General features: G+C 48.1%; 1 protein-coding gene across 2 annotated transcripts in view; it reads right to left on the reverse strand.

Moving 5' to 3' along the window:
* The window catches only part of TYK2 (tyrosine kinase 2), a 132088-nt gene extending 122651 nt beyond the window's left edge, over window positions 1-9437 (reverse strand). Inside the window, exon 1 of one of the 2 annotated variants that reach the window (XM_063931366.1) lies at window positions 9343-9437. The gene's annotated coding sequence lies outside the window, so the exon portion shown is untranslated. Of the gene's footprint in view, window positions 1-9322 lie in introns of both variants that reach the window. The other variant, XM_063931365.1, reaches the window with a different exon arrangement.
* Window positions 9438-12178: the final 2741 nt, after the last annotated feature.

The raw sequence follows: 12178 nt of genomic DNA on the forward strand, positions 1-12178 counted from the left end.
CTTGTGGAATGGGCCTTGACAGATTTAGGTTGTGGCAAGCCTGCCACAGAATGTGCAAGTTGAATTGTGCTACAAATCCAACGAGCAATCGTCTGCTTAGAAGCAGGAGCACCCATCTTGTTGGGTGCATACAATATAAACAGTGAGTCAGACTTTCTGACTCCCGCCGTTCTTGAAATATATATTTTCAATGCCCGGACCACGTCCAACAACTTGGAATCCTCCAAATCGTTAGTAGCCGCAGGCACCACAATAGGCTGGTTCAGGTGAAACGCTGACACCACCTTAGGCAGAAAATGAGGACGCGTCCGCAGTTCTGCCCTGTCCGTATGGAAAATCAGATATGGGCTCTTATATGATAAAGCCGCCAATTCTGATACTCTCCTGGCTGAAGCCAGGGCCAGTAGCATGGTTACTTTCCATGTAAGATACTTCAACTCCACCGATTTGAGCGGCTCAAACCAATGGGATTTGAGAAAATCCAAGACTACATTAAGATCCCACGGTGCCACTGGGGGCACAACCGGGGGCTGTATATGTAGTACTCCTTTTACAAAAGTCTGGACTTCAGGAACTGAAGCCAATTCTTTCTGGAAGAAAATCGACAGGGCCGAAATTTGAACCTTAATGGACCCCAATTTGAGGCCCATAGACAATCCTGTTTGCAGGAAATGTAGGAATCGACCCAGTTGAAATTCCTCCGTGGGGGCCTTCCTGGCCTCACACCACGCAACATATTTTCTCCAAATGCGGTGATAATGTTGTGCAGTCACCTCCTTCCTGGCTTTTACCAGTGTAGGAATGACCTCTTCCGGAATGCCTTTTTCCCTTAGAATTCGGCGTTCAACCGCCATGCCGTCAAACGCAGCCGCGGTAAGTCTTGGAATAGACACGGTCCCTGCTGAAGCAGGTCCCGTCTTAGAGGTAGAGGCCACGGATCCTCCGTGAGCATCTCTTGAAGTTCCGGGTACCAAGTTCTTCTTGGCCAATCCGGAGCCACTAGTATCGTTCTTACTCCCTTTTGCCGTATAATTCTCAGTACTTTTGGTATGAGAGGCAGAGGAGGGAACACATACACTGACTGGAACACCCACGGTGTTACCAGAGCGTCCACAGCTATTGCCTGAGGGTCTCTTGACCTGGCGCAATACCTGTCCAGTTTTTTGTTGAGGCGGGACGCCATCATATCCACCATTGGTTTTTCCCAACGGTTCACAATCATGTGGAAGACTTCTGGATGAAGTCCCCACTCTCCCGGGTGTAGATCGTGTCTGCTGAGGAAGTCTGCTTCCCAGTTGTCCACTCCCGGAATGAATACTGCTGACAGTGCTATCACATGATCTTCCGCCCAGCGAAGAATCCTTGCAGCTTCTGCCATTGCTGTCCTGCTTCTTGTGCCGCCCTGTCTGTTTACGTGGGCGACTGCCGTGATGTTGTCCGACTGGATCCACACCGGCTGACCCTGAAGCAGGGGTTTTGCCAGACTTAGAGCATTGTAAATCGCTCTTAGCTCCAGTATATTTATGTGAAGAGACATCTCCAGGCTTGACCATACTCCCTGGAAGTTTCTTCCCTGTGTGACCGCTCCCCAGCCTCTCAGACTGGCATCCGTGGTCACCAGGACCCAGTCCTGTATGCCGAATCTGCGGCCCTCTAACAGATGAGCACTCTGCAACCACCACAGAAGAGACACCCTTGTCCGTGGCGATAAGGTTATACGCTGATGCATCTGCAGATGTGATCCGGACCATTTGTCCAGCAGATCCCACTGAAAAGTTCGTGCGTGGAATCTGCCGAATGGAATCGCTTCGTAAGAAGCCACCATCTTTCCCAGGACTCTTGTGCATTGATGCACAGACACTTTCCCTGGTTTTAGGAGGTTCCTGACAAGTTTGGATAACTCCCTGGCTTTCTCCTCCGGAAGAAACACCTTTTTCTGAACCGTGTCCAGAATCATTCCCAGGAACAGCAGACGTGTCGTCGGGGTCAACTGAGATTTTGGAAAATTCAGAATCCACCCGTGTTGTTGCAGCACTAGTCGGGTTAGTGCTACTCCGTCCTCCAGCTGTTCTCTGGACCTTGCCCTTATCAGGAGATCGTCCAAGTAAGGGATAATTAATACGCCTCTTCTTCGCAGAAGAATCATCATTTCGGCCATTACCTTGGTAAAGACCCGAGGTGCCGTGGACAATCCAAACGGCAGCGTCTGAAACTGATAATGACAGTTTTGCACCACGAACCTGAGGTACCCTTGATGTGAAGGGCAAATTGGGACATGCAGGTAAGCATCCTTTATGTCCAGGGACACCATAAAGTCCCCTTCTTCCAGATTCGCTATCACTGCTCTGAGTGACTCCATCTTGAACTTGAATTTTTGTATGTACAGGTTCAAAGATTTCAGATTTAGAATAGGTCTTACCGAGCCGTCCGGCTTCGGTACCACAAATAGCGTGGAGTAATACCCCTTTCCCTGTTGTAGGAGGGGTACCTTGACTATCACCTGCTGAGAAAACAGCTTGTGAATGGCTTCCAATACCGTCGCCCTGTCTGAGGGAGACGTTGGCAAAGCAGACTTTAGGAACCTGCGAGGGGGAGACTTCTCGAATTCCAACCTGTAACCCTGAGATACTACCTGCAGGATCCAGGGGTCCACCTGTGAGCAAGCCCACTGTGCGCTGAAATTCTTGAGTCGACCCCCCACCGCTCCTGAGTCCGCTTGTAAGGCCCCAGCGTCATGCTGAGGGCTTTGCAGAACCCTGAGAGGGCTTCTGTTCCTGGGCAGGGGCTGCTTGCTGCCCTCTCTTACCCCTTCCTCTGCCCCGAGGCAGATATGACTGTCCTTTTGTCCGCTTGTTCTTATAGGACCGAAAGGACTGCGGCTGAAAAGACGGTGTCTTTTTCTGTTGGGAGGGGGTCTGAGGTAAAAAGGTGGATTTTCCGGCAGTTGCCGTGGCCACCAGATCCGATAGACCGACGCCAAATAATTCCTCCCCTTTATATGGCAATACTTCCATATGTCGTTTGGAATCCGCATCACCTGACCACTGTCGCGTCCATAAACTCCTTCTGGCAGATATGGACATCGCATTTACTCTCGAAGCCAGAGTGCAAATATCTCTCTGAGCATCTCGCATATAAAGGAAAGCATCCTTTAATTGCTCTATAGTCAATAAAATACTGTCCCTATCCAGGGTATCAATATTTTCAGTCAGGGAATCCAACCAGACGACCCCAGCACTGCACATCCAGGCTGAGGCGATGGCTGGTCGCAGTATAACACCAGTATGTGTGTATATACTGTTTAGGGTAGTTTCCAGTCTCCTATCAGCTGGATCCCTGAGGGCGGCCGTATCAGGAGACGGTAACGCCACTTGTTTTGATAAGCGTGTGAGCGCCTTATCCACCCTAGGGGGTGTTTCCCAGCGCGCCCTAACCTCTGGCGGGAAAGGGTATAATGCTAATAACTTTTTTGAAATTAGCACTTTTCTATCTGGGTTAACCCACGCTTCATCACATACATCATTTAATTCCTCTGATTCAGGAAAAACTACAGGTAGTTTTTTCACCCCCCACATAATACCCCTTTTTGTGGTACTTGCAGTATCAGAGATATGCAAAGCCTCCTTCATTGCCGTGATCATATAACGTGTGGCCCTACTTGAAAATACGTTTGTTTCATCACCGTCGACACTAGATTCAGTGTCTGTGTCTGGGTCTGTGTCGACCGACTGAGGTAAAGGGCGCTTTACAGCCCCTGACGGTGTCTGAGACGCCTGGGCAGGTACTAACTGGTTTGCCGGCCGTCTCATGTCGTCAACTGATTTTTGTAATGTGCTGACATTATCACGTAATTCCATAAACAAAGCCATCCATTCCGGTGTCGACTCCCTGGGGGGTGACATCACCATTATCGGCAATTGCTCTGCCTCCACACCAACATCGTCCTCATACATGTCGACACACACGTACCGACACACAGCAGACACACAGGGAATGCTCTTATCGAAGACAGGACCCCACTAGCCCTTTGGGGAGACAGAGGGAGAGTTTGCCAGCACACACCCAAGCGCTATAATATATATGGGAACAACCTTATATACGTGTTGTTCCTTATAGCAGCTTAAATATATCAAAATATCGCCAAAAAATGCCCCCCCTCTCTGTTTTACCCTGTTTCTGTAGTGCAGTGCAGGGGAGAGTCCTGGGAGCCTTCCTCACAGCGGAGCTGAGCAGGAAAATGGCGCTGTGTGCTGAGGAGAATAAGCCCCGCCCCCTATTTCGGCTGGCTTTTCTCCCGGAGTTTTAGATATCTGGCATGGGTTAAATACATACATATAGCCTCAATGGCTATATGTGATGTATTCTTTTGCCATAAAGGTATTAAATATTGCTGCCCAGGGCGCCCCCAGCAGCGCCCTGCACCCTCCGTGACCGCTTGGTGTGAAGTGTGTGACAACAATGGCGCACAGCTGCAGTGCTGTGCGCTACCTTCATGAAGACTGAAGAGCCTTCTGCCGCCTGTTTCCGGACCTTCAATCTTCAGCATCTGTAAGGGGGGTCGGCGGCGCGGCTCCGGGACGAACCCCAGGGTGAGACCTGTGTTCCGACTCCCTCTGGAGCTAATGGTGTCCAGTAGCCTAAGAATCCAATCCATCCTGCACGCAAGCGAGTTGAAATTCTCTCCCCTAAGTCCCTCGATGCAGTGAGCCTGTTGCCAGCAGGACTCACTGAAAATAAAAAACCTAAAAACTTTTTCTAAGCAGCTCTTTAGGAGAGCCACCTAGATTGCACCCTGCTCGGACGGGCACAAAAACCTAACTGAGGCTTGGAGGAGGGTCATAGGGGGAGGAGCCAGTGCACACCACCTAATCCTAAAGCTTTATTTTTGTGCCCTGTCTCCTGCGGAGCCGCTATTCCCCATGGTCCTGACGGAGTCCCCAGCATCCACTTAGGACGTTAGAGAAATTGCATAGTTTTGTGTGAAAGTACTTAGCGCGTGCGCCCTGCGGCCCATACGCATGCGCAGAATTGCCGGTTTTTAGTCTTATCGCAATTCTGCTAAAAACGGCAGCGAGCGAACAACTCGGAATGACCCCCAGAGAGCGACAGATAGAGGATCACTGCACAGAGAGCGACACTGCAGAGAAAGGAGCACTGCACAGAGAGCAGCACTGTAGTGAGAGTGACAGATAGAAGAGCACTGCACAGAGAGAGGAGCACTGCACAGAGCGCGGAACACTGTACAGAGAGCGACACTGCACAGAGCGGAGCACTGTATTGAGAGCGACAGAGAGAGGAGCACTGCACAGAGAGCGGAACACTGTACAGAGAGTGACCCTGCGGAGAGAGGAGCACTGCACAGATAGAGGAGCACTGCACAGATAGAGGAGCACTGCAGTGAGAGTGACAGAGAGAGGAGCACTGCACAGAGAGAGGAGCAGATCGAGGAGCACTGCAGAGAGCACAGCACTGCACAGAGGCCCTCATTCCGAGTTGATCGCTCGCTTGCTGCTTTTAGCAGCATTGCAAACGCTAGGCTGCCGCCCTCTGGGAGTGTATCTTAGCTTAGCAGAATTGCTAACGAAAGGTTAGCAGTTCTGCTATTAAATATTTCCCTGCAGTTTCTGAGTAGCTCCAGACCAACTCCTAGATTGCGATCACTGCAGACTGTTTGGTTCCTGGTTTGACGTCACAAACACGCCCTGCGTTCAGCCAGCCACTCCCCCGTTTCCCCAGCCACTCCTGCATTTTCGTCTGGCACGCCTGCGTTTTTTAGCACACTCCCGGAAAACGCTCAGTTACCACCCACTTCCTGTCAATCACTCACCGATCAGCAGAGCGACTAAAAAGCGTTGCACAGCCCTGTGTAAAATTGCATAGTTTTGTGTGAAAGTACTTAACGCGTGCGCCCTGCGGCCCATACGCATGCGCAGGTTTTTAGCCTGATCGCAATTCTGCTAGGTCAGCCGTACTACACCCAATGAAGGGACTGACAGAGTGAAAAAGCAAACGATGAATGTGTAACGGGAACAAAGGACACTTCAAAGTCAAAGATGATACCTAGACATTAAGCTTGTGCAGTAGGGCTGAATGTACCCGTACAAATGGGGACAAATTTGGAGAGCAGGGGTAGATTTGACTATCATTTGCATTCAGATGGTGCTGAAATCTGAAAGAGCTGATAAGTCTGCCAAAGACATGGTACAGAGTGGGAAAAGCAGAGCACCCAAGACTGAGCCTTGCAGTGATCCAACTGATAGTGGAAGCGAAGCGGAGATGGTTTCAGAGAAACGAACACTGAAACAACGATTAGATAGATAGGTATGATGAGACCCTGGGGATGGCCATCAGTGGGTTATCCATTGCTGGTCCCCATAGATGGTACCATTGATGGCTGACATTGATGGAATAAAACCATCTGCTAGGGAACCATCGATGGTTCACCCTTCACCCACTGATGGTCATCCCTGCGTTCCAATGGAGTGGGATATGGGCCAATCAGTGACTGGGGACAGGGCTGAGCGGGTGTCGGAGCTATGCTCCATGTTCTAACACATTGTAGATAAAAAAAATACCTATATGGTTGTACTTTACCATCGATGGCAGGAAACCATCTGCTTCTCCCTCATCGATGGCTAACGTATTCAACATCGGCCATAGACCATCAATGATTTCGAATCATCGATGGTCAATGGCCATCCCTAGATAGGGCTGTATCCTGAAGACCTAGGAATTGTAGTGTTTGTATGAGAATAGTGGTCAACAGCATCAAAAGTAGCAGAGAAATCTAGAAGAGTAAGAAGTGAGTAATGACCTTTAGACTTCGCAATGTCTAGATCATTCACTACATTTGCCAGTGCTGTCTCTGTGGAGTGTTGAGAACGTAAGCCTCACTGGTGTGGCTCAATGTGCGTAAGGCAGATGTAGGCAAGTTTCTCAAGTAGGCCTAGCTTGGAATGGCATAAGAGCGGAGAGATAAAATGGTAATGAGAGAGATAGAGAGAAAGCAGGAGAGGGAGAGGGTGTGTTCAGGTCAAAATTCTAAAATAATTATGGTAAGATACATATATTATTATCCCACCTGCACATTCTCTAGTGTTACATGGTCCTCCTATACCCTGTACCTTATACCTTCTCATTTACATGTGTCATCATATCCCTTTCTACATACAGAGAATGCAGCAATGTATTTATAAAAGATAGCACTCGTTGGGGGGAATTCAAATGTTTAAAAAGTCAGTTTGGTGTCTGTTTTTTCCTATCTAATAGACAGGAAAAAACACAGACACCCAACAGACTTTTCAAACATTTGAATTCCCCCCGTAGTGTTTTCTTCAGGGACAATACTGCCGGACAGAGATAGACATCAGTAAAGGGGGGTACTGACGGGAGAGATGTGTGCTGAGCGATCTTAACACAGAACGCTCAGCGCACATCTCTCCCCCCCCCCCCCCCCCACCCCCGCTCAGCACAGCACATCGCTATCACTGGGGGGCATACACACGACAGATCCGTGCTTAAAATCTAAGCAATCTAGTCAGATTGCTTCGATTTTAAACACGGATCTCTCTGTGTGTACCCCCCTAAACACAATATCAAGCTGTATTCCTCATATATGGGTTTCATTGTTGGGAGATCCAATCTGAAAACATAAATTCCAGTAGAAATGCAGGTAAAAGCTAGAAGAATTCACAAGGTAAGCAGGTTGCAGGGGGACAGGACCTAGAGCCGCAGACAAGCAAATGAACATGGGCAGTACGGATGGTGTAATGGTTAGCATTACTGCCTCACAGCACTGAGGTTATGGGTTCGATTCCTACCATGGCCCTGTGTGGGGTTTGTATATTCTCCCTGTACTTGCATGGGTTTCCTCCCACATTCCATAAATATACTGATAGGTTAATTGGCTCCCAACAAAATTAATCCTAGTGTGAATGTGTGTGCATGTACATGTGGTAGGGAATATAGATTGTAAGCTCCACTGGGGCAGGGACTGATATGCATGGTCAAATATTCTCTGTAAAGCTCTGCGCAATATGTGTGCACTATATAAATAACTGGTGATAAATAACAATGAACACTTGCTGGAAGCGTGATCCAGTCTCTTTCTAGACACAGTTACTTGTTTTATTTTTGCTTTACTTACTTCCCCATTGCTGGTAGTGTATAGTGGAAGCAGTTATCTTCCCAACAGAGGGGATCCCGGCGGTCGATATACCGACGCTGGGATCCCGAAGGGTGCCGCAATCTCTCCGTCTAGATACAGAAACTGCACGGGAGTTATGTTCAGGCAGGAGAAGGGGATCAGAGTTAGGGTGCAGGGCCGGGAAGGTTAGGGTTAGGAACCGGGGAGGGAGGGATAGGGTTAGACACACAGAAGGGGAGGTTAGGGTTTCTGTATTTTATGAAAATGTACTTCATTATTTTCTGTACTATATTATGCTATGTATCTGTTAAGCGCCTTGAGTCCTATTGGAGAAAGAGCGCTATATAAATAACATTATTATTATTATTATTATTATTATTATTATTAAAGGTTAGGTGTAGGCAGTGGGGAAGGGAGGGCTAGGGTTAGGCACCCACAAGGGAGGGCTAGGATAGGGGGCAGGGGGAGGGTTAAAAGTACTTTAGAGGGGGCTGTCAGGATGTCGGGAAATCATACTGAACCCCATGAGATAATACATGTAGATTGGAGATATAAGGATACGCGTAAATGAGGGGATAAACAAAGTTTAATAGGACAATGTAACACTGTAAGACATCTACATAAGATAATACATGTAAATAGGGGATATAATGGCATGTAAATGAGAAGATAAAGTGAGAAGATAAAATATAATTTAACACTTTAAAACATATAGGGAAGATAATACATGTAGATAAGGGGATACGACACTTGAGAGGAAATAGAACGAGATGGTTTAAGAGCATAATAGAACATAATACATATATATAAGGAGATATAATGATAAAAGCATAATGTAAAGTATTACATGTAAATGGGGAGTTATAATGAGAAGGTATAACGAGAGTATAATACATGTAGATCAGGACTATATATATATATATATATATATATATATATATATATATATATATATATATATATATATATATATATATAATAAATAAAATAAAAACGCATAATGTAGTGCATGTAAATGAGGAGCTATGATGAGAAGCAGGTTGGAGAGCACACTGTAATATAATACACGCAGACAGGGGAAGAGGCGTGCCTGTCACACATATAATAATAATAACAACAACCGGAAGGCCAGAGGCACACACGGGAGGATCACAGATAACGACATTTAACACCTACCCCTGCCCGGTATCTCTCACCCTGTCCCGGGTCACATGACCCCACAACTCGGGGCCCCACAGCGCTCACGCACACTCGTATCTGTACAAGAGATGTGACGTCACATATCGTCACCTGGGCGGGGCCCAACTCGCTGGTCCCACCCACTTCCGCCCATCTGTGCACGTTGATTGGCCGCAGCCACAGCCCAGTGGATGGGAACAGGAGGACTGATGCTGCTTACACCAGACTCCTCATGTTGTGGTGCGCACACAAGGCTATGGCTTTTTAGTGTGTCAGTGTGTGTAACTGACACAGTAGTGTGTGTGTGTGTACAAGCCCATCTATAATACACTGTCCATCTGTGTGGAGTATGCATGTGTAGCTAGGGGTACAGAGGTGTGCACAGCTTAGCTATATGCATTGCCTTGTGCACTCTGCTCTTCTGTCTCTGTGTTGAATATATGTGTATATAGAATCACTATAGTGTACAGTGCAGCTATATGCTTTGTCCTGTACCATTTCTCTGTGTGTGTTTATAGAGTAGCTGTACACAGGGCCTACTTCAGACCTGATCACTGTACTGCTAATTTTGCTGTCCTGCGATTGGATAGTGTGCTACAAATGTCCCTCAGTCAGCGCACCTCACTCACCAGTCAATGGTTTTTACCAGTGTGTGCATTCTCTGCGCAGCCCAGGACTTACTCCCACAGTGCGATGAGAACAGGCTGATCGGGGCCTGGAACTGACGTCACACACCCTCCCTGAAAACGCATGGGAACGCCTGCGTTTTCCCTGACACTCCCTGTAAACCCTCAGTTGCCACCCAGAAACGTCCTCTTCCTGTCAATCAGCATGCGAATGGCTGTGCGATTGGAATTTTCGCACCAACCTGTCGCTGACCGTTGTTGTTTGGCGATGCGCGTGCCCATTGCGGTGCATATGCATGCACAGTCTATCGATAATTGCCCAGTGTGTGAAAACGCATAGCAGTGATCAGGTCTGAATCGGGCCCACTGTCCTCTGTGTGTGTTGTATATGTAATAGATATGCCACTCGTGGGTGTGCAGTGGCATTCTGATATGTGCTCACCTTAGTGTGCATTCATCTACCCCAGGCATGATGCGTATATCAGAGCACCCCCGAACACCTAAGAGTGGTATAGTTATCATATAATATAGCCCCTGATATGACAGAATAGTTCTATGTGTAGACGCCGGGAGGTGTGCGATTGTTGGGAAATAATGCACAGTCATGTGATTTAGGGGGTAATTCCAAGTTGATCGCAGCAGGAAATTTTTTAGCAGTTGGGCAAAACCATGTGCACTGCAGGGGGGGGGGGGCAGATATAACATTTGCAGAGAGAGTTAGATTTGGGTGGGTTATTTTATTTCTGTTCACGGTAAATACTGGCTGCTTTATTTTTACACTGCAAATTAGATTGCAGATTGAACACTCCACACCCAAATCTAACTCTCTCTGCACATGTTATATCTGCCTTCCCTGCAGTGCACATGGTTTTGTCCAATTGCTAACAGAATTCCTGCTGCGATCAACTTGGAATTACCCCCTTAGTGTGTTCAGTCATGTCAGTGGGAGTTCTGTCATTATAAGACACCATTTTATACACTGCTCAAAAAAATAAAGGGAACACTTAAACAACACATCCTAGATCTGAATGAATGAAATATTATCAATGGAAATAAAATTATCAATGGAAATCAAATTTATTAACCCATGGAGGTCTGGATTTGGAGTCACACTCAAAATTAAAGTGGAAAAACACACTACAGGCTGATCCAACTTTGATGTAATGTCCTTAAAACAAGTCAAAATGAGGCTCAGTAGTGTGTGTGGCCTCCACGTGCCTGTATGACCTCCCTACAATGCCTGGGCATGCTCCTGATGAGGTGGTGGATGGTCTCCTGAGGAATCTCCTCCCAGACCTGGACTAAAGCATCCGCCCAGTGCCGTAACTAGACATTTTAGCGCTGTGTGCAATAATCAGCATTGGCGGCCCCCCATATTTAAAATAGGGCCAGTGATTGCCGTAGGCGCGCAACAAAAAAATAGGGGCCAAGCTTCATAGGGAAGGGGCGTGACCACAAATAATACCAATTCATATTACGTTGTACAGTAGTCTCCATTATTCAAATTATGCCGCACAGCGCCACTTACACACATTACTCCAGGTAGAGTCCTTCTTTACACACTGCACCAGGTAGAGTCCCAAAACTGTAACGGGACACATCTGGAACAGTACAGTGTAACCCATTGTACAGAACACACATACACCAGGGTACACTGCAATGTTCTAGTACACACACACACACACACACAGTTACACTGCAAAGCTCCAGCACACACACAGGGTTATGCTGCACTGCTACACACACACAGTTACACTGCACTGCATAGGGTTACACACACTGCACAAGGGGGAGATTAGACCTCCCATAACACTTCCACTCACCTGCCGCTGGAATATCATCAGCAGCCGTTCTCAATGGCAGCAACCTCCCCTCTCAGTCCACAGCATCTTGTGCTGTGCTGGATTTGACAAGGGGAGCGCAGCCCTCGGCTCACCACAGGCGCAGCACAGCCCCTTTCAGCGGCGCAGAGGAGCGGGACTGTCAGCGGCGCAGAGGAGCGGGACTGTCAGCGGCGCAGAGGAGCGGGACTGTCAGCGGCGCAGAGGAGCGGGACTGTCAGCGGCGCAGAGGAGCGGGACTGTCAGCGGCGCAGAGGAGCGGGACTGTCAGCGGCGCAGAGGAGCGGGACTGTCAGCTGCGCAGAAGAGCAGGACTGTCAGCAGCACTGAAGAGCGGGGCTGTCAGCGGCACAGAGGAGCAGGGACGGTGCCTCTCTTCTCCGGCC

This window comes from Pseudophryne corroboree, chromosome 6 (assembly GCF_028390025.1).
Source record: "Pseudophryne corroboree isolate aPseCor3 chromosome 6, aPseCor3.hap2, whole genome shotgun sequence".
NCBI lineage: Eukaryota > Metazoa > Chordata > Amphibia > Anura > Myobatrachidae > Pseudophryne > Pseudophryne corroboree.